This window comes from Alosa sapidissima, chromosome 4, assembly GCF_018492685.1.
Source record: "Alosa sapidissima isolate fAloSap1 chromosome 4, fAloSap1.pri, whole genome shotgun sequence".
Taxonomy (NCBI): Eukaryota; Metazoa; Chordata; class Actinopteri; order Clupeiformes; family Clupeidae; genus Alosa; species Alosa sapidissima.
The window spans coordinates 23,769,287-23,791,469 of record NC_055960.1 but is presented as its reverse complement, the minus strand read 5'-3'; the positions used below and the strand labels follow the sequence as shown (position 1 = coordinate 23,791,469).

Sequence of the window (22,183 nt, the reverse complement as noted above, 5' to 3'; positions counted from 1 at the left end):
ATGAATCGACATTACCATCCCCCGGAACACTACACGGTATCATTCTTATGGGAGCTTCCCTTACAATTTTGATGCCGTTCCTTTGATGTGTTAATTGATAGTCGTCCTCAATGACCCCATCATCCATGGGCTACGTGGCTTTGAACTGAGCAGTTGTTTTCATATTTGACTTACACTCCCAGACATGTTAAGTAGCCCACAGTAGGCCTAGTAGTTGTGTTACTCATTGGTCGGATGACATCAGTGAGTGACAGGGCTGGGATGTTGCGCTTGGGTTTATCCCTATGGAACTCAGTGAGGTTGGAGGGGGCGGTTGCAGGAGGGGGGAGAGTGGTGGTTGTAGAGGGGGGCCCCCTTTTGCTCTGGGCCCTCCCTAGAGACCTGTGGTTTGTTATTTTCCGTGAATTGGGCTGTTCCCAGGGCTTGCGTTGGTGGTGTTCCAAAGCAGGCCGTGGAAAAAGCGGCACCTGTTAGGAGAGGCGGCGCATCAGAGCATGTGGGACAGAGTCCAGGCATGGCCTCTGCCGGAGGGGCTATTTTTGGAGCCCCGATATCAGTGTTTTTGGGGAGTTCCATCCTCTCTCTGGAAATCAGCAGGACAAGATTCTGGGCATCTTTATTTCATTATCTCCACAAATTGTTTACTTTACACTGCACCTACGTTTATATAGTCTAGGTACAAACATTTTGTTAATTGAAGTTAGAGATCCTAAGGATGACAGTGTATGATCACTAATCCTGTAGCACCTACATGTATGTGGACGTGGCACCCAAACAATGCTTGGAATTCCTCAACCTCATTGTGTTTGGGCTTAGTGCATCACAGAAGCATAACAGATCTATGCCACCTATATGGTTGAAGCTCATTGTTCGAGGCTTGTAGATGTCTCACATCAGGGGACCTGTGGAATGCGGCTAGCTACATGAGACTGCACCTCTAGCATTAAATCCTCCGGGGCCCTTTTGTTGTGCAATCACTCAGATCGCAGCGAGGAGAGCTGGGGTTCTGCAGCACGCTCCACAGGCAGCTGCTGGTGCTGGCGCGGACGCGGCCCGCATCCGGCTCAGGCTGGGGCCAGGGGCGGATCCAGGGGCAGCTGATATCAGAGTTGGATCTGCTCGAGGAGCTCAGATGCTGAAGCACATAGAAACTACAGATAAGAACTCTGGACTCAGTGTGTGTGTGTGTGTTGTATGTGTGGAGTTTGTGTTTGCATGTTCATGTGTGAATGAGAGTGTGTGATGTTGTGTATCCTGCTGTGTGCATGTGTTGGTGAATACATGCACAAATTTGTCTCATGTGTTCACATGTATAGCATACGTAGGTGAGCTAGCACAGGGAATATTGTTTTCTTACATACGTCTGTGTGCCTGTGTGTGTGTATCTGCATGTGTTTATACGTGCACAAGAGCCTCCAGATTTCCATCTCTCCCCATCAGTGGCCCCTACTTCTCACTGCAAGAACTCTTATTCAGTCCCTTATCTCCACTTAAGGCCAGTGGCACTCACCTCTTCCTGGGGCAGGCCTACTTACCCCCTTCAACACACACTACATACACAGAGATATACAGCATTATATGATATTATATTATATTATATTATATTATATTATATTAAACCATATTATATTTATTTTTTTTATAGTGAAGTGGAAGTTATGGAAGAAGATAGCGTATATATCTCACCAAACATGAATCTGGGAATAAAGCTTTGCCATCCTGATTGTAAGAGGGGTGATTGTAAGAATACACACACACACACACACACTCACACACACACACACACACACACACACACACACACACACACACATGCATACACTCACATATACATAACCCTTACAGAAATTTCAGGTTTCTGGCGAACAGTTGCGGCTTTTGCCAATGTTGCAGCAAATTTGCAGCAATGTCATATGCAAATTAGGTTTGTCACCAGATGTTCACTGTGTTATGTCACCCCCTTTTTGGCACTAGGGGTTAGGGCAATATAACTGCGCTTCACAACACAGGGCAATATAACAGCGCTTCACAACACAACCAAGTTTGTCATTATTGGCTAAGTGTGGTGGCAACTCACTGGCGAAACTCATTGCTGCAACTTTGATGGAAGTTTGCCTCTAGCTTCAAGTCTGCCACAAACATTTCATTTTTGCAAGGCGAGCCAAGGCTTTTGACTCAGACACTGGCACACATGTTTGCAGAATTAGTTTTGGTTTCAGTTTTCACATTTTATTTTTATTGTTATGGGGAACATACACACACACACACACACACACAACCCCTTTATCCATATCCAGTGTATGAGAAGTATCTACCCAGTACCCAGATAGCAAGAGGCTGGCGGACCACTGTCGGTCCATTGGGGGCATAGCTGGCAGTTCAAATTGGCCAATATTTTGCCACTATTGGTCTAAAATCTTTTTCATTTGTTCAGTTATACTCAGTGTTGCCACAGTTACCTTGAACAAGTAATCTGATTACTGATTACTGATTACTCCTTTAAAAAGTAACTTAGTTACTTTACTGATTAGTTGATTTTAAAAGTAACTAAGTTAGATTACAAGTTACTTTATTAGTTACTTTCAGCAACTGCCTACAACACCCCCACCGCCTCAACATAAAAATGATAGCCGGTTTTGCCAATACTCACTATACTGGAAGTGCAGTAATGTCAACAATGTATAGCAGACATCCCAACCTAACCTACTTAGAACTGAAATTCAGATGTTTGTTCAATAATGTCTAGTCAGTACACTATATAAGGAAGGCCTATTGATAGAAATTGTGATAGTAAAATATGTAGATTTTGGTAGTTTGGCCTTTTCATGTAGCCTTGGCAACCAGCCATCTAGTATAGGCCTGAGTAATATGCAAATGAAATTACATTTGTTAAACTCACCTCAACAAGTCTTTTGCAATCATTTAACCCGCCGTGAGCAATGCTAAAGTCACTGTTACAAACAGTGCAGTGTGCAAGATATCATTATGTTTTACTCTTATGAGACAATTGGGTACACTTTTGTGTAGTCTGATGTGAAATGGGTCTTAAATGTTCCTTTTTGAGGGGCACTGACTCTGCCATGACGCTCCTGTTCCTAGATACACTAACTGAACTGATTAATTAAGTTCGGGAGAAAAGAGATATAAGCCCATCTACACTGAAAACTGATTGGTTGATTTAGCAAAACAGACCAGGATGCTCTCTGTCTTGGATGCGCTTCAGGCACACACGCACCACTCATCTTTCTCTCCCTCTCCGTTGTGTGCGCGTTAAACTCAGATGCACACGCGATTTGAAGTCCGGTCTGGCTTGCGTGCTCTTGTTCGCTCTAGGTTCCGGGAGATTTTATGTAATTTGCGGGCGTCAGGAAGCCGCTATCAATATGTGGGAGACTCCCAAAACTTTGTGAGACTTGGGATGTCTAGCTAGACAGCACTTTGTCGCCAGCACAGAATGTACACTGTACCTTAATGTTGTCATGTTTAGCATGTTTAGACACAAACTCAAAATAATGACTGTATAGATAAAATGTGCATCTCTCTCCTCCCTCCATTGTTGTTTACGTTTGTGTCGCTGCGTGGTTTTACACTTGAGTTGAGTCCTTGAGTCCTCATGCTGAAAACGTGAGCATAGCCTACATGACCTTAATCCCCGAGACAAGAAGAAAGCAAAGAATATATCTTTTTACTAAGGAAAATGACAAAAATAGTAACGCACAGTGACTTAGATAAGTAACTTTAATCTGATTACTGGTTTGTAAATAGTAGCGCGTTAGATTACTCGTTACCGAAAAAAGTGGTCAAAACGCATTACTGGCATCACTGGTTATACTCCATATATCATTTTATAGTATTGTAGGCTACTGCGCAGCTGCAGCACAGCCTCAAACTGAGCTTGACAATGTAGGCTTGATAGGACGTGAGCAACCTATCTGAAATGTGTAACTCTTCTGGATCAAGGTAGATCCGCTGGTGGGAAACGCATGGGACTCATAGCGCTGCCACTGTCCTATTGCGTGCAGAGGGAATTTGAAAGACAACTGATTATCCCGCCCCTCGGACTGAGCACTGCCAACGGTGAGTGCCCAGACTCTACATTTTAATGTGGGTCTGGCTCGTCAGGCTACTAGGCCTATACTTTTCTTAAAGTATCCTAGTTGTTCGTGGATAAATGTTAGCCTACTTCATATGAATTCACTTGCCACATTCCGAAGTAGGCCTAGGCCTACTGCCAATCCATCAAAACGTTGCTGAAATATGTTTGATTGATTGAAACCTTTATTTTAATTCTTGGAAAGTACATTGAGGGCAGTCCTCTTTTACGATGCAGCCGAGATAACAATAAAATAAATGTAAAAACATTACTGTGTTCCGATGCTTTCATGGACTGGCTTCTCCCTTGACTGCATGCCTCCACGTCCCCCAACATAGGCCTACTTCCCCCCGATTCACTGCAAGCTTCTCTCCCTCCTGACGAGACAATATTTTTTCTACTGTGCGACAGAAAGTCGCATGGTTATGACATTATTGTTAGCCTATTTTTCCCAAAATTGCTGATACGTGGCCATAACGTGAGATACAAGGTAACGGAGCCTTTCATACATTGTTGTGTTTCTTTAGAAAAAAACAATGGACAATAGTCTTTATTCGTTTCAGAACTGTAAGTGACACCAAAATGAATGGGCGTCAATTGAATGCCAACTGCAGGTGAAGCCTTATGAGCCTCAAAGCCTCCCATAGTGGGTACGCTTTCCAGATGTTCGCTTACCCCTTAATATTTTGACAGTGGATGTATTTGAATGAGAGAGAGAGAGACAACAATATTTTGGGGGGGAAAAACACAATTATCATTTATTTATTACCTCCAACTTAATTTTGTCCCTTAATGCCCAGATAGCAAGAGGCTGGCTCATCGGTTCTCTGGCGGTCTGCTGGCGGGTTGCAGACAAATTGTCCAATATTTTGCCACTATTGGTCTAAAATCTTTTTCATTTGTAACTTTTCTTAATATTCATTTCAAGTTCAATTTAAAGGGATGGTGGTCCAACGGCGGACCACAAGTGGCTTGCCACCGGCAGCATACCACCAGCGGTCCGCTATCTGCCAATCTGATTTTGCTATCTAGGTGTCTACCCCTCCCCTCCCTACATCTGCAGCCTATACTATTTTATACACAATCCTTCCCATAGGCTATAGTGGATATATCGTCTTGAAGGCTTACAAGATTTGCCTAGAAATCTAGACGCACCCTAGCAGCAGCAAATGTAATTTGCAGCCAGGGTAGTCTAGCAACTCACCGTTGGCTTGCAAGCTGTAAAAACCAAACTTCGATCAGGCCAATCACAGCGTTTATAGAGTCGGTGGACAGGCATTATGACGGCAGAGTTGCGCTGTTCTGCGTGAATTCCCTGTTACTTGAAAACAAAGAAGATGGATTCTGCTGCTGACGAACAGCAGTCTTTGAATCACAACTCGAGTTAAACTTTTTTTTAAGTTCACTTCATCAACTAGCCAACTAGTTCCACTGGTGTGAAAAACTCATGGGACTCATGAGTTGTAGCGCTATCCTATTGCGTGCAGAGTGAATTTGAAAGACAAACGTTTATCCCGCCCCTCGGATTGAGCACTATCAATCAATGGTGAGTTCCCAGACACTATGTAGGTCTGGCTCATCAGGCTATTACAAGATAGGTGTGCATACAAATATTTTATCAAGAACTCTACTATTAGAGAAGTAATGTTCTTTTCTCTGCATTGTGCCTTGCTCTCAAATGCATAACATAAGCAGAACAAAGGGGAGGAGTTTTATCATGATAGCAGGATTCTAACTTGATTAACATTGACATGGTAGCTGGTAACGTTAGCAGAAATTCTATGCTATGCTATGCTATATGGTAGCACAACTTCCATGACTGTGAGTTTTAGAATAAACAAAATAATAATATTTGAATTGTAGACAAAATCTTGAACAGTTAACTATGCCGTAGCTACATGGAAAAATACGGCACCGGGAGACCAAAAATATTAGGCTACTAGATCACGGTACAGCCAACAGCACATAAGGTGTACTGCACAATCTGCTTGTGTGACTTTCCTTGGTCATGTAGCACAGCGGTAACCATAGGATATGAATTGTGTGGCAACATAGCATGTGAAAGTTACAATGACGTTATTTGATGCGAAATAGGCTAGTTGGTTTAGCTGTACTGTATATCTATGGGTTTAGCCAGAGCCAACAAGCAACAATGCTTTAAGTTGGTAAGTGAGACACATCAATGAATGCACTTAATGCAGATTCACCACAGAAAGTGTTTATTTGATTATTTATTCCCGTTGCGTCTTTTTCAGTGATTTCACCAACAATGACACTGCAGCCTGGCCTGCATTTATGCGCAAAGCCCGTTAGTTTTGCTCTTGTTCGCCACATGCAAGCAAAATAAGGCACTGCAACGTAATTTCAGTGACTGAAGCTCTCCGGAACGTGGTTCTCATATGCATTGATGGATTTGCGAGATCTCGCAAAACAAACTCGAGATCTCGCAAAAGAAAGTCAATATCTCGCAAAAGAAACTCGAGATCTCGCAAAACAAGCTCAATATCTTGCAAAAGAAAGTCAAGATCTAACAAAAGAAACTCGAGATCTCGCAAAACAAACTCGAGATCTCGCAAAAACAAACTCAAGATCTCGCAAACCTAGTCAGTGTTTGTCCCAAGTACATACCTTTTCTCATTTTTTTTTCATGTCACCTCACGGGCTCCATAGTCTCCATAGTCTCCATAGGCATATGACAATAAACGAATGTTTCCCTCGGACATCCTTGATTTTAGTTTTTTGAAATAAAACTCTTGCTAACTTGATGCAAGGGTGTGGAGTCAGTGAGGGGCCTTTGATTAATTTGTGGGGCCCTGTGCAATTTGCGTAGCATGCATATAGGGCAATCCAGCTCTGACTATCTGATTTGCAGACTCCACACACACAGCGTTTCAACATTAAACTTGACAGTCACCTAGTTATGGTAGCTAAGGTAGGATTGGAAATGATTCCAACCCAAGCATTGTAATGGGCATAGAAATCATTGGTCCAGCCTGTATGTGACTTCCTATTTTGCCTAGCCTTTACAAACTGATGAGCTTGACCACTTCTATGGCCACTTTGTGACACCGATGGGTGTGCAGCACTGAGCAGGACTAATGCACGGAAAGGCCAGACCGCAGTCTGTCAGGGTAGATAACCACATCTCCTCAACCCTCACCCTGAACGCCACTGGAGTTGTGTGCTGAGCCCTCTCCTTCACTCCCTACGACTGCGCACCTGTACATGGTTCAAACACGTCCACACGATTGGTTTCATCAGGAACAGCGATGAGTCGGCCTACAGGGAGGAGGTCCAGCATCTTAACAGCATCATGACAACAACCTGGTTCTCAACACCAAGAAGATCAAAGAGCTCATTGTGGACTACAGAAAGTGTAGGTGCACACACACCCCCATCCCTATCAACGTGACAGGTTGAGTGTGTCACCAGCTTCAAGTTTCTGGGTGTCCACATCTCCAAGGACTTCTCTTGGTCCCTCAACACCTCTACCCTAATTGAAAAGGCTCACCGGCGTCTCTTCTTCCTGAGGAGACTAAAGAAGGTCCATCTGTCTCCTTAGATTCTGGTGAACTTCTACCACTGCACCATCGAGAGCATCCTTACCAACTGTGTCACAGTATGGTATGGGCACTGCTCTGTCTCTGAACGGAAAACCCCCATCTTCTAACTTTGCATGCTCCTCTAACAGATATTGAGAAGAATTCAGATACTGATATTTCCCAGGTAAAACGTCTGAAGGCAAGCCTTGGTGTTGCTTGGCTAGGTGGAGTGAGTAGACAACCGCTACAATTATATTACATTATTAAAATGTTTATATTTAATATATTATGTTATATTATATATAATATAATAGCATAAAAATATGTTATATTAAAATGTTAATGTTGGCGTACAAGGAACACTGTTGAAGGGCAAGACCCGAAACGTTTACCCCTTGTTTATGTGGCCTGTAATTGTTTTTTCGGTTTAAAATACACTTTTGGAACTACTCAGCCCCTATGTGCAATCTCCCCTTTCTTCACTTGAGTATTACGTTTTTTGGAGACTATACACACCGGGCGACACCTCAATACTAGACAAAAGGCGCAGACGCCACACTTCACCTTCGATATTAAAATGTTATGAAGGGCGCTGTAGCGTGGGCGGATGAAGCGTTGGGGTAGGGGTGGTCGCGGGGGCTCGTTTCCCGGTCTCATCCTGTCTCTCTCCACTACTCACTTTCTTCACAGTCCTGTCTGATTGAAGACATAGTGTGTACAATAATGAATAGATTTAAAAGACAAACTGGATGCTGCAGAGGAAATGAAAACAAAACTAAGATATGCCAACCGCTGAAGAGCAATGCTTAGCATGGTGATAGTTCATGTGAGGTGTTGTGGTTTTTTACAGGTGCCAGCCTGCTGGTAATAGCCAGGGCATTAAACCCAAGTCTCTAAGAGATCAATCTAATCACTACCGCATTCATTCCAATTGAGCTGTTTTTGCACTAAAACAAACCTGTGAGAATGGATGGAGATTACTAAGAGAGTATTCTTTGTGTGCTAGTCCTTACTCTGCCCTGTGTGTGTGTGGGTGTGTGTGTGTGCAGGGAGAACGGGGACGCTGGGAGCTGTGTTGAGTTCTAGAGGGAAGAGTGTCTGAGACGTGGAGATTAAAGGAGGCCGCGTCTTTGGCTTCTTGCAATTTGTCACTCCCTCAGCATGTCCGGCCTCCATACCTGAGGAGAGATCTACTGCATCATGGTGATGTTTTCATCAAGTGAGCAGCAAAAACAAACGCTCTCTCTCTCTCTCTCTCTCTCTCTCCCCTTCCAGTGAATCTTTCCCTCGCTGTGTGTGTGTGCAAGAGAGAGAGAAAGAGAAAGAAAGAGAGATGGCACAGTGTCACTGATGCATGCCCCGAAGCAAAGAGCCTCTGCTCAAGTTGTGGCATGTGAGGGGGGTGGAAGATGAGGAGAGGGGGACCGGACCATCAAAAGACAAAATAATTTACAAACAACTCCGATAGAGGACCAAGAGGTGTTCCATTACATGGGACTGCTGACTGATGATATTTAAAATGAAACATTTCTCTTTGCTGGTTGAAATACCCGGCGCTTAATAAGTGTGTTTTTGCCCCCCCCCCCCCCCTCCAAAAAAGAGAAGCGTTTGAAGAGGATAAGGGAAAGGAAACTTAAGATGGCAAGGATTAAAGCAGAAGATGTTTGTCAGAGTCACATATAATTGATCTCTGCTAGTAAATAGCATGCCTTGTTTTGACATGTGATAGCATGGGCATTCCCTAGGTTCATGCTTGCATTGGGGCACAGTAAACATTAGATGCCCTTGATCATTATCTGATATGGAGAAAGAGGGTTGATGTAACTGCATGACAATTTGTGCTTGTGGTTGTACAGTATGTATGCATCTGCTGCATATGTGTGTATCCATACAGTTGAGTGTGTATGTATGTGTGTGCATGTATTTGACTGTATATGATTGCCTATGCATATGTGTGTGTGTGTGTGTGTGTGTGTGTGTGTTCCTGTGCATGTTTGTGATGTTTGTGAGTGTTTTGGGTGTGCTTGCATGCATGTGGGTGTAATCTGTGTGTGTGTGTGTGTGTGTGTGTGTGTGTGTGTGTGTGTGTGTGTGTGTGTGTGTGTGCGCGCGTGTGTGCGCGCGTGCACACACATCTGTGTGTATTTCCATGGTATCCTCAAAGAGAGCTTGTGTGCACGCTCAATCAAGGTTTATGGCAGTTGGCTGGCGGTGCTGCTTTTCAATAGGGCTCTTGGCAGCATGACCCCGGCTCATAATGGATCAAACAGCCGCAGCTGCTTCAAATGTGTTGCATCACCTCTCCTTGGCTGCCATTCCCCCATGCATTTCAATACCTTTACTCTCGCTGATGAAAAAACTATCGATTGATTAATTCATCACCAAACCATCTTCAGCGCTTCAGTCAGTAGCACTCCCACACACACGCACACACACACACACACACACACACACTCACGCACCCACACACACACACTCACGCACCCACACACCTGGCAGAAAACTTTTTCCCCCACGAAGAAAACTTCCGTGACTGAAAAAAAAACCCACATCCAGACACAGAGAGTGAGTGTCAGATTGACTCATTTGACTGACAGCATCATTTCTAAATGGCCTCGTTGAGCCATGTGTGAAAGTCCCCCATCGCCTTTGATCTGTTAATAGTTCTATTAGCGTGCCTGCTCTCTGCAGCCATGGGGAGAGAGAGAGGGGCCTTGGCCCGGCTGAACACAGGGAAACTCCATGCTGGAAAACCTCAATCGCACAATTATGCCTGCTCTTGCATATTGACTTCTGTTTGATCCTCTCCTGCACTGTGTGTGTGTGTGTGTGTGTGAGAGAGAGTGAGTGTTGTGTGCCCAAATGTTTAGCTCAAGGCAGGTAGCTGTTAAAGAAGAATGATTAAAAGATTGGAGAGAGATTGACTTTGGTATGGCGAAAGATGTGTGTGTGTGTGTGTGTGTGTGTGTGTGTGTGTGTGTGCACGCGTGCATTGCCTACAGTACACACACACCCACCCCACCCCACACACACACACACACACCACACACAAGGTGCATGCAACAGCCTCTGAAAGGATCACTGATGTGGTAAACTGTCAGCATGTTACATGGGACTTTACATGATTCAGGAACATTCTCATGCTATCTACATGAACACGTATATACTGTATCACACACGTCATGAATCAGAAAATTATATCGAATTCTTCAAGTGTTGATTGATTCTGTTTGACTAAAAGCACATAAAATGGCCTAATCCTGGGAGCACTAGAGGGGCCATTTAGAAGGATTATATAGACATCTATGCACTGTGCTCCATGTAAACATTAACCCCTTACATAAATCCAGTAACACCCTTAAAGTGAAAACTTGGTGTTGACACTTCCCTCTGTCGAGTGCATCCGAAGTTGACAAGACCCATTCATTTGAGCAACATGCTTAACAGCTCAAGAGACACGATTTTCTCACCAAACTCGAGAACATTTTCAGCTCGTCTGCCCATGGTGCGACATCATGCTGTTTTCAGGGGGAGCGGTGTGCCTTCTGCTCATCACCCTCCATCCACCCATCCATCCACCCATCCATCCATCCATCCATCCACCCATCCACCCACCCCATCCATCCATCCATCCACCCATCCATCCACCCATCCATCCATCCACCCATCCACCCTTCATCCACCCATCCATCCACCCGGCCCTCGTCACCGCATGCCAGACTCACATAAGCCAGGGCCTCCTGATGAGCATCCATTTCATTAATTTCTCAACGACATGAAAAATGTTGTGTGAAGTTAACACAACTTTCTGACTCAAATTGTTCACAAATTGTGCTTTGTCGTAAAAGCGCACAGTGTGATTTAGAGAATGAGTGTCAAGAAACAAAGTGCATTACATCCAATGTGATAAGTTATAGTAGACAGGAATATTTAATTACAGTAGGTTAGGCTCACATTATGGAATTGGGGAGGACCACCCCCTCTCCAGGCTACTAGTAGTACAGGGCAGGGAAGAACCTTGACTGAGCAATAATCAATGCATTCAGGAATTCTTTTGCTGACGTTCGACCCACCAATGCGTTCACCCTGTTGAGCCCTGTTGAGTTTGTCTTTAATAATCTTTAAAAATTATTGTTAATTGGACACAGTTTATTCAATCTGAAACTTTCATAGTACATCTTCAGTTTCTGTGGAAGAGTTTGTTTAAGAAGGCTGCACCTACTCAACCCCAAAACCTTTGGCAGGTAATTTGTGCCAGTTTGCTGGCTTACTAACATTTTGCTTACGTAAATCCTTTGGGCATTGATCTCTCTATTTACTTAGACAGACACTGATGATCGCTCATCCGCTGTCATGACTTATCAAACCACTGCGCTGTGTGCTGTTAGTGTAATGTGCAAATATGACAATACACGTCTTGAACCTGAACAGCCCTGACCTCATTCAATAACTATTGCGCAATACATAACACATTTGTTCAACTACAGTTGCATACTCGAATTCACAATATTCACGGGAGAATAATGACAAAACAAAACAAAAAAGTACGACCTCAGATGAACGTGAAATTTGTGATTACAAGTGGTACATCAGCTCTGTGTGTGTGTGTGTGGGGGAATCTATTCTGATGGACCAGCTCGGAAGTGGTCCGGCTTAATGGGGTGGATTGGGTTTCTTGACCTGAAACCCGGTATTGGGCGCAGGGCACTAATGGTCAGGGAGATTTAAAACAGCAACAAGGACCTATCGCCTGCTCACCTCAAATTCACAGAGTTGGCCGCCATTGAAAGGCTGCATTGTTTCTCTGCGATCTACCACAGTGACAAAGGACCAGGGGGATGGAGACTTTCAGGGGACCTAGCCTGCACAGACTAGTGTGCACTTTAAAACTTTTGATTCATTCCTTCGATTTTCTGACAGCTGACTTACTACTACTATTACTAACTACAATACACTGCTTACGTGTATTGGTTTGATTGACTAATTTGAAGGTTTGGAAAGAAAATTAATAAAGTAAAGTAGCTGTATATAAGGAAATGGCAGAGACTGGCCAGATCAAATGTTCTGCCAATTACCTAAAATCAATACCTCCATGCCTAAAATGCAGGTAACTTTCCCTAAATGATTTCCTTGAAATTATCCCCCACCCCCCTCTGTTTTTACTCTCCCTCCCTCTCTTTAGATAATATTAAGATCCAAATTGCCTATATGAAAAATTAATGTTTTCATATAAAGTCATAAAAATGAAAGTACAAGGTAAAGAAAAAAATGCATCAGATCGATGGCTTGGAGACCATCTTAGTTTTTGGGATTTGAACATGATGCCATTCTTAGTTGTGTTCCGCCTTGGAGAGGTGAACGTGCCCATGCTGCTCTCAGCTGGTGGTCGCCATGGTGAAAGTGTGCTTGTGAACCAAGACGAGAAGTGCCAACCAGCCCTCTGCTTTACATCATCATGTGCCCTCTCTCTCTCTTCCTCCCTCTCCCACTCTCTGTTTCATATACTCTCTTGTTCTTGCATTCTCGCCTCTCTTTCTATTTTTTTTCAACTTTCTCTGTTTCTTTCCTCTTCTGTCAAGAGCATTACGCCCTGTGCAGAGAATGTGCAAACGCGTAATGCTACTAGTTTCCTGGAGTGAAGTGTATTTTACAATATTAATAAGGACATGAGAATCCATATTTGATTTATTCATGGATTCTTCAAACCAATGATTTCTTGTTTGGCATACTTGTTGTGTACTAGAGGGTATGTGTGTTTGTAGCTCTGTATATCTTTGGGTTTGTGTGTGTGTGTGAGTGTGCATGTGTAATGCAAGTGTGTTTGTGTCTAGAGGGGTGGGCGATATGGCGATATATATCGCCTACGATAATATCGTGATTGCTGTTTTAACGATGTGCAAATTCACATTATCGAGTATTTAAATTACTTAGGGGGAAAACACTCGAAATCCCGCATTGAAACCCCATACATTCACTAAATCCAGGAGGTGTATGCGAGAGAAGCCCCTGGCTGCAGCAGAGCAAGTCATGTAATTGCTAGTGGTCCATATTGTCACACGCACTAATGTTTATTTTGTGCGGCTACTTCGTTCAAGTGGCATTGATGAGTTAAAGTCACGTTTTTTCCTACACGGTAGCCTTTGAGTATTTTAATAGTCAGTTGTAAACAAAGAAATCTTTTTATGTTACCCTTCTGTAAATGGACTGAAGTTCGTTCTAAATATCAACTTTGATCGATTATGCTAAACATCTCTATGGGATTTCTCATGTAGCCTACATAAGCCATAAGCTAATGCATTAGTTTCTATTCTGTAAGGTCTGCTTAGTTTTACAGTGAAACCTAAGTAAAGGTTTGAAAGGAACTTCAGCTTCAGACTTTCTCATGGGAAACTGTAAGGCCTATCTATCCTCTGTAGCTGGCTAGACCATGTCATTGCCACACACACAAGTAGGGCACAATTGGAAAGTGTCATAGAGTGACAATGCATTGGTTTGGTTAAAAAGTCACAGGTTACAGTAGGTTATTGGTTATTTTAATGATGCTATTTATAAATAATGAGCTGTAAAGTAACTCGGACTTTTAAAAACTTTTTTTTTTAAAGGATATTGACTAATTATCGTTATCGTCAAAATCACAAAAAATATCGAGATATTATTTTTTGTCCATATCACCAACCCCTAGGGGTGTCTATGGATAGCCAGACAACACGACACCTAACTACCACACAAAGGCAGACAGGGCTTCCGTTCACCAGGCTGTCTGTCGACACAGGCCTGCAGATTTTCCTTTAATTCCCCTTGAAGAGTAGCCGAGGACACCACTCCTCACCCCACCCCACCCGTCCTCTCCAGATGTGAGTGGCAGGTATGCCAGCAATTCCTCTGTTTAATAAATAAACAGTGGGTGTCAAAGAATCCATCCTGCATCTCGGCCATCAACACTGCAGGAAAGATGCCGGGGCCTGGGGATTTATAGATTATAACTCATCTTTCTCACAGAGAGGAGAGGAGTAGAGAGAGGCTCCTCTGTTTGAGAGAGATGTGCGCTCAGACCCGAAATGATGAACGACCTTTCCATTGCTTTTGTCGGCAAAGCAAATGAGTTTTCCTTCACACCCCACAGTGTGGTAATTATCCTTCTTTTCTGTCTCATCATGAAACAGCTTGAGAGAGAGACTGGAAAACCATTCAAACACCATACAAAACACGCGAGTTACCATGCCGAAGCAGGACAGTTCGTTGGATAGCATACTGGGAGAATAACAATTTTACAAACGATGGGGGAGCTTATGGTGAAGTGGTGGGGTATCCTTACAACATCTTAGCATGCAAGCAGCCCACTGATAAGCGAGACAAGTGCTGGACGGCTCTGTCGAGTGTGGGAGATGCACTGTAAAAAAACAGAGAAATGTTGACCAACTGCCTTGAGCACTCTTGCACTATTTACACTGTATGTCTTGTGAGCAGGCGGGAGGAGTGCGCTCTTATTTACCTTGGCTCCTTGCTTATCAGCCTAGATGGGAACTGTGTTAGCAGAAAGATATTTCTGGGTGGCCCGTTGGGGTAGTTGCGTAGTGTAAATGCATGGACGGGTCATAAAAATGAAGTCTCTCTTGAATGTTTTTGCTTTTTCGCTGGCTGTGACTATGCTGTAGAGAGCAAGTTCAGGCATTATCAGCTGCTATGAGTCTGTGAAGAGTCTGTTGAGAAACTTGTTGTGTTGCTGAATTGCTAGACACGATTTGCATGGTGGAGTGTTACAAGTACTTATAGACAGTAAGAGAAGTGTAACTGCTGGGTATGCTATCTCGCTGTGGAATTTTCATTTGGGCAATGAGCAATACTGTCAATTCACATGACAAAGTCCCTCTAATCAGCCCTATCATTCTGTTTTTTAATTGGTCTGATTTGATCTCATCAGATTATCTTATGACACCAAATAATACTTTGTCTCATTTCTTCATACTGTGTGCCTCAGGACTGTCATTTATGCAATCTCATCTGGAGCTTCTGAAAGTCATTCAGGTTAGCGTCAGATTGTCATTGACATGAAAGCTAATCAGAATTATTAAAAGATGTTTGTGACACTTGTGACGAGAATGCGAGATCATTCGATTACATTGCCATCCACACACATTTCACAAGTCAAATGGCAAGTTAACTGGAGCTAAATGTGTGAGAAAAGCTGGATCAAATGGTGTGAATGTTGGCAAGCTGAGCACTAATCTGCTATTGCATTAGCTTAGCTATACAAAACCTGGATGCTGTCCAATTGCCAATCTAGGAAAACTAACAAGGCAGTCATTAATGACAGTATACATCTTCTTATTCAGTGGTGATTTCCACTGCCATAGTGGTAGCGCAATGCTACCCAAGATTAATTGCGAGTCGGAAAAACAGTTCATGCTTAAAGCAAGGCCTAAGTACCATATGACATGGTGCCAAGTTTCTGTCTCTTGTGTCAACTCTTCCTGGGCTGTATTCTTGCCTTCAGGCCACAGTGGCACTGGGCTTATTTTAGTACCGTTTTTTCCCCTCTCTATTCAAAACACAAACTAAAAGTCAACTTTGAACACACAAATTCTTTCTTAAGGCAGGATAAATGTAACTTAAATCCATTTGAAGCAACAGGAAAAGACAGGATGAAGAACAAGGGTGCACATACGTCATGACAGAATTACTGAGTTGATGTATTGGCACTATAATGCCCTTTACACCTAAATTACATTATATTATAATATATTATATTATATTGTGTTATATTATAAAACGTATATAATAGATTCTTAACTATTCATCCAAGTGTTCCATGCTATAGCTCTGACATCCCCTTTTAAAAATAACACCTTTGTTCGCTGTCAAGGTCATTGTGGCGTGAGCCAAACTCACACCTCTGTACAGAAGACAAATGGCTCCTTCACCCACCAGGGCTCTATAAGGGGGAATTAATTTGGGGATTAAGGAAATCGGAGAGGGTCTCGGACTACCCATCGGCGAGTGCACTTTAACCCAGACTTTCATCACCTGACTTAGACGGTCTGGCTACAACAAAGGATAATGGCGCCGATGACGGACGGTTGGGCCAGCTCGCGGTGTGGGGTGCAGTGCTGAGCCCTGTGCGAGTTGTTGCCGCTCCACAAAACCGAGACAAACTGCTACATCTCCCCCTGCCCTCCATCAAAGCGCTGGCTTGTGTGCACAGCCAAAATACGTGCCATTTGGAGCAGCTTGTTCCTGTGAGCTGCTGTTGTCTGTCAGAGGCTTCCTGAAATGGAGCTGTCTGACCGTGAAGTGGTGTTGATGTCTTGTTTGTCTCCTGTTTTGCACCTTGACCATGATGTTGTCTAACTGTGTGAACATTTGTAAATTCACTCAGTATTTGACATTTCTGAAATTGTATGTTGAGGCAAACCAGGATACAGATAGTGTTATAGTCAACATGTCTTATGGCTGTTGCTTTGATGTGAAAAGTTATCTAAAGTCTGTCAGAGAGGAGAAGGCACCAAAAGTGGTGCCGTAATGTCACGTCACTTTGTTGTTATGGCAGCAAGGACAATCCTCTGCTCAACACCTCAACCACATCTGAGCAACCGTTTAAACCTGAGTAAGACCTTTAACTGATAACCCGTACTTATCATGCCCAAGATGAAGGCTGCTCTTGCGGTGGATCTCTCTATTCCATGCAGTCATTCCACTAACACCTGTTTCTCTCCGAGGTAAAAGACTAATTAGAGAAGGAGTAATCACTACCTGAATCATGAATCTGATTTTTTTTTGTGCTTTTGTCTTAATAAACGTAGGTGACTTACGCTCACAATGAGATCCCAACTTGTTTCCACAGGAATGAAAGAGGCTTGATCCACTGAGTCAAATAGTCATAGTCATGGAGTAGGGAGGTAATTTAAGGAGACTGATTGTTGATTTATTCTAATTCTTTTCCTTTGAGGAGTTGAGGGACAGTTTTGACTTTGATGTGGCTCAGACCCACTTGCAAGCTTCAAGCCAGATGCAAACACCTACACATTTAGGTAAATTAAGCTGACCGTCAAACAAAAGCAACTGAAGAAAAGGGAGTGATTTCATTTCCTGCATGTCAGTAACATAATGGAAAGGACAAATGGAGGCTAATGCCATAGGTCTGCATTTGAAAGACACAGCCTCAAATGTCAATGCAATCACAACCCAGACCTCCAGAGTCGCTCGCGGCCGTTCCAGATCTTCTTCCCTCCGACAACCAGGGCTGGTATCTCCTCTCTCAGCCGCCCGCTGGTTGAGGCATTCCTCAAAAACTCTGCAGCAGCACCACTATGGCCCTGAGTCACAAATCAGCACAGGAATGCGCCGTGTCGGTTCAAAATGGATTTGGGGTAATAAATTTCCCGGCACTGGGCAATGGGCAGAGTTTCATAATGATGAAGCGTTAGGGCTTGTCTTCGAGAGCGAGAGAGAGAGAGAGAGAGTGTGTGAGAGAGAAACAATGTCGCTGAAGTATTGAGCCAGTTCCAAGCGTTTGTTATTACAAAAGGCATTTTTCTTCTTTAAGGTGGAATCTTCATCGAGTTTCAGACTGTGCTGCAACATGTCTGCCCTGATAGGCCCCGAACTCCCGTCGGATTACAGGAGGAAGCTGTTGTCTCTCCCAGGTGATTTACGCTGTCCGTGCTCACCACGGAAGTTGAAAAGAGATTGGGAGATCAGCATGCAATATCCTCAAGGCGCAGTATAGCCATTTATTCTGAAATACTTACATTTATATATGTGTGTGTACAGTATTTGAGAAAGACAGAAAAGTGCATATAAGTGTGTATATACATATGTAGCCTACTGTATATATATAGGCTGTAGTGTGTGTATGTGTGTGTAGCCAACATTAGACACTCTAAACAACAGCACACATGGCGTGTGGTCATAGTAACACTGAGGGGGCTTGAAGATGTAGTGGGTGTTTATTGAGGAGGGGCGGTGGCCCTGTGTAATGAAGATGGCTCAGCGTGGCCCGGCTCGCCGTGAGAGTGCCTCTTGAGTGAGGCCTGGTAAATGTGCCGTTTCTCTGCCGCAGTGGCAGCAGCACAAAGCACCGCGGCGGTGCCCGTCATCGGCTGAGGGACACACTAAGCGCCTGGTGACAGATCCCGGGGGAAGCATGACCACTTTAACACTGCACTGGCTGTGTGTGGGGTGGGAACCCCCCAAGAATGGATCCGCTCCCTGTTTTTACTGGGGGATGGGGTGGGGTGGGGTGGGGTGGTGAGTTTAGAAAAAGCCCTGTAGAGTAGATTTCAGGAATTCCTGCTTGGGTCTTGTCCTCACTAGTAAAACCTGCTTTAATCACCAACTCTCTCTCTCTCTCTCTCTCTCTCTCTCTCTCTCTCTCTCTCTCTCTCTCTCTCTTGCTCTCTCTTAGCACCTAGTCTGATTAACACATAGCAAGATATCCATGTAATCTCTAGTGACTTACAGAAAAGGTGAAACTCTAGATTTATCGTTTCTACCTGGATTAGCCTATAGATTATATCAACTTATTATTAACTCTAAAACCTTTATGTTTTGTATTACTTTCAAAGATACAAAGCTCTTGATGCATCACTGCACTATCAGTGTCTACCATTTTCTTTTCCATGAACAGATTCCAACGTCATAAGCAACATATCACAGTTAGAGTTGTAAGATCTCCAGCTGTGGGTCATTAATAGCTGATATGTTATTTCATGGTACCCTGTCATGACGCCTGAGGTAGACGTCTTAATCCTCGCCATGAAAAGAAAGACCACGGAAGAACAATCGCCCACCTTGATTAAAAGATTCGTGTAAAAACATATTAGGGAATATGTGTGCTGGGGAAGCATGGCCGCCCCTGGGGCATGTTTCTGGAATTCTCCGTTTGTTTTACGGATAAGCGTGAGCACTGCTGGCTGCAAGGCAAGGGAATGGAAAGTTCACGGGCAGGTAAGCACTCACCTGGGAGACTGACCTGTAGCTGTCTGACTTGGGATGGGGGAAGGGGGTGGCAGGTGGGGTGGGGGGCATGGAGGAATTTGTTGACAGACACTCAAGATATCCCCGGCACTATGGAAAAGATAAAGGCTGCATTGTTTTAGGAGCAGGACTGTCTTAAGAACAGGACTGCCCCAAGAACAGCCTCAGAGGCTGAGAACGCCCGCTCAGATTTTCCCATATAACTCCTACAAGCTATTAGCAGGGACAGGTAATTTTGAATAACATGTCATGCAGTGTTACTAAAGGATATGCTTCAGCACGGTCTGAATCTGTGAAAATAGTCAGGGAAACTGCTGAGAAACTACTGACCCCCAAAACATGCAGGATGAGGTGACTAGATGTTATTGGATTTTGTGAAAAGTATATCCAATAAGTGTGGAGTGGGGAAATGGAAAATAAAAGTGTCCTACTTCTCCAGGTTTTACTACTCAGTAGGAAACTGCTATCTTGTCTGCGTCCATCGTTTATCTGTCCCAAAAATGACAGCAGTGCAAAGGTCACTTTTTACAGCTTAAAATTGGGCTGTAAGCAAGGCAGGAAACGCAGAGTTGTATATTAGTTGGGCATGACAGATGAGTCTGATGAAAAAAGAACATCAGTTTAACAGAATCTTCTCTTGTAGCAAGTCCCCAGGGCTGCTGAAAGAGACATTCCATCAATGTGCTCCTTGCTCCAACACTGATCCATCTTGTTGGCGATTGCGATCTCACTTCAAAGCAACTGGGCGGTTTGTGGGGGGGTGGGGTTTTGGCCTATCATTAGTTGTGAGTTACAATCTATAATCAGTGCTAAATTATCCCAATTAATAACCTTGGAGGAAGATGGAAAGTTGAGGGCTCCATGGCACATGAAGGCAGGATCAGTGGGGGAATGTCTGTGCGTGTGTTGGGGTGAGAGAGGAGAGGGGGACTGGGTTTAGCTGGGCTGTGGAGGTTGGCGGGGGCCTGGGATGAAGATGTGATCATATTCTGGAGATAGACACAGCAGAGTGGGCCGGCCTGGGTGGACAGCGCGCTGAGAGTGATCGGCGCAGACCAGGTGTTGAACTTCCTGAATACAGATATTAGCCAGACCCCCTGACTGATCACAACACTCCACCCTCTAATTACCCCAAATGCCTTGGCTCTCCCATTTACTTTCATTCAGCTTTTCAGCAAGTCTGCAGCCTGCAGAACCTCAACCCATATTGTTCAGCTTACTGCAACTCTGCAGCCTGCTGAGGCTCAACCTGTTTACCTGTCTTAAACCCTTGTCTTAAATGCCAATACAGGCATGAATCTGGACCTATTTTTGTCTGAAGTCCATCTAAAACAATCTCTTTTACTTCTGGTGCAGCAGAGGTGACCGATACAAAAAATAGAATTGCAGAACACAGTAGACATATAGTCGTAGTTATTTTATGAGAAACCATAAAGTTACCATCGCACTGACACCCAATTTCATGTAAGTTCTGATTAACTTCACATGCTCCAAATGAGCGCTGACACAGCAGATAGCCATCATGCGGCATAGCTTTGCACTTAAGTTGAATACATTTTTGCCTTATCAAGCGGTTATCTCCCAGGCGAGGTTGTTATCTCGGATCTGGGCCCGCGTGCTACTGGCAGGTTCAAGAAAGTGACAGTTCTTTCATCGCCTCTCGAAAGGAAGTAGGAGGACCAGCTCGCAACAGCTGTCTGGGCCGGCGATGATCTACTGCTCACCTGGCCCCTTGATGGATGGCGACTGCTCAGTAATTTTCCTGTTGTCTGGACTGATCACGTCGGTGAGGACATAATTAGGTGCGTGGTTTCTTTTCAAGGAATGAGCCGGCCTAGCCCAGCTCAGCTGAAAGTGAGAAGAATCTGTGGATTTCGAAAGCTTAGAAGGCCAAACAGCGACTACCAATTTGACATACTTTAAAGATTTTGAATGCATAGTAGGTCAAACTCTGTCTACCAGTATGACATACTTTTATAAATTAAACCAAATGTACATTATCCAACAGACATTGAAATTGCTTACAAATACAAAATAACAGTGGGGTGGGGTCCCCCTAGGCCTAGGCCGTTAGGAATAATTGCAGCATAATGAACAGTTTTATTTATACCCTTATCTGGATATTTAGTTGCTTAATGATTTTGTATGTTTGACATATTGAATTTCAGTTAGAGCACGTAAAAGGTTACAAGTCCCTCTCAGCCTCACAAAAGCATCACTGCTACATTGCTGTTTTCTTGTTGAATCTGCCTGTTCGGAGCTGTGATTCAGAGGCTGGAGTGATTACTAGCAGTGAAGAGTCTAAGTGGGGTTGAGGAAGGATATATTTCATACTTTTCCAATCATAAAACAATATATTGTTCGAATGGGACTAATGCCAAATATTCCCATAAGTTCAGTTCAGTTCAGTGTTCTACAGGCTAATTCTGTAATATACCAAGGCAATATTAAAAGCAAAACACTTTATTGGTTAAACCCAGATGCCCTGAAACGCTTTGAAAAATGTGATGCCATGATGTACTGATACTATATCATCAGTATGCCCTGAAATGTTCTGTGAGTTTTTCAAACT

The 22,183-nt window shown here is 43.7% G+C and overlaps 1 long non-coding RNA gene across 1 annotated transcript; it reads right to left on the bottom strand.

Moving 5' to 3' along the window:
* Positions 1-5,385: 5,385 nt before the first annotated feature.
* Positions 5,386-20,732, bottom strand: LOC121707669. The gene is made up of 3 exons (XR_006031363.1): positions 20,721-20,732; positions 15,001-15,002; positions 5,386-5,482 (listed from the first exon to the last, which is right to left on the bottom strand). It is a non-coding gene; the product is annotated as an uncharacterized LOC121707669 (long non-coding RNA).
* Between the last annotated feature and the right edge of the window lie 1,451 nt (positions 20,733-22,183).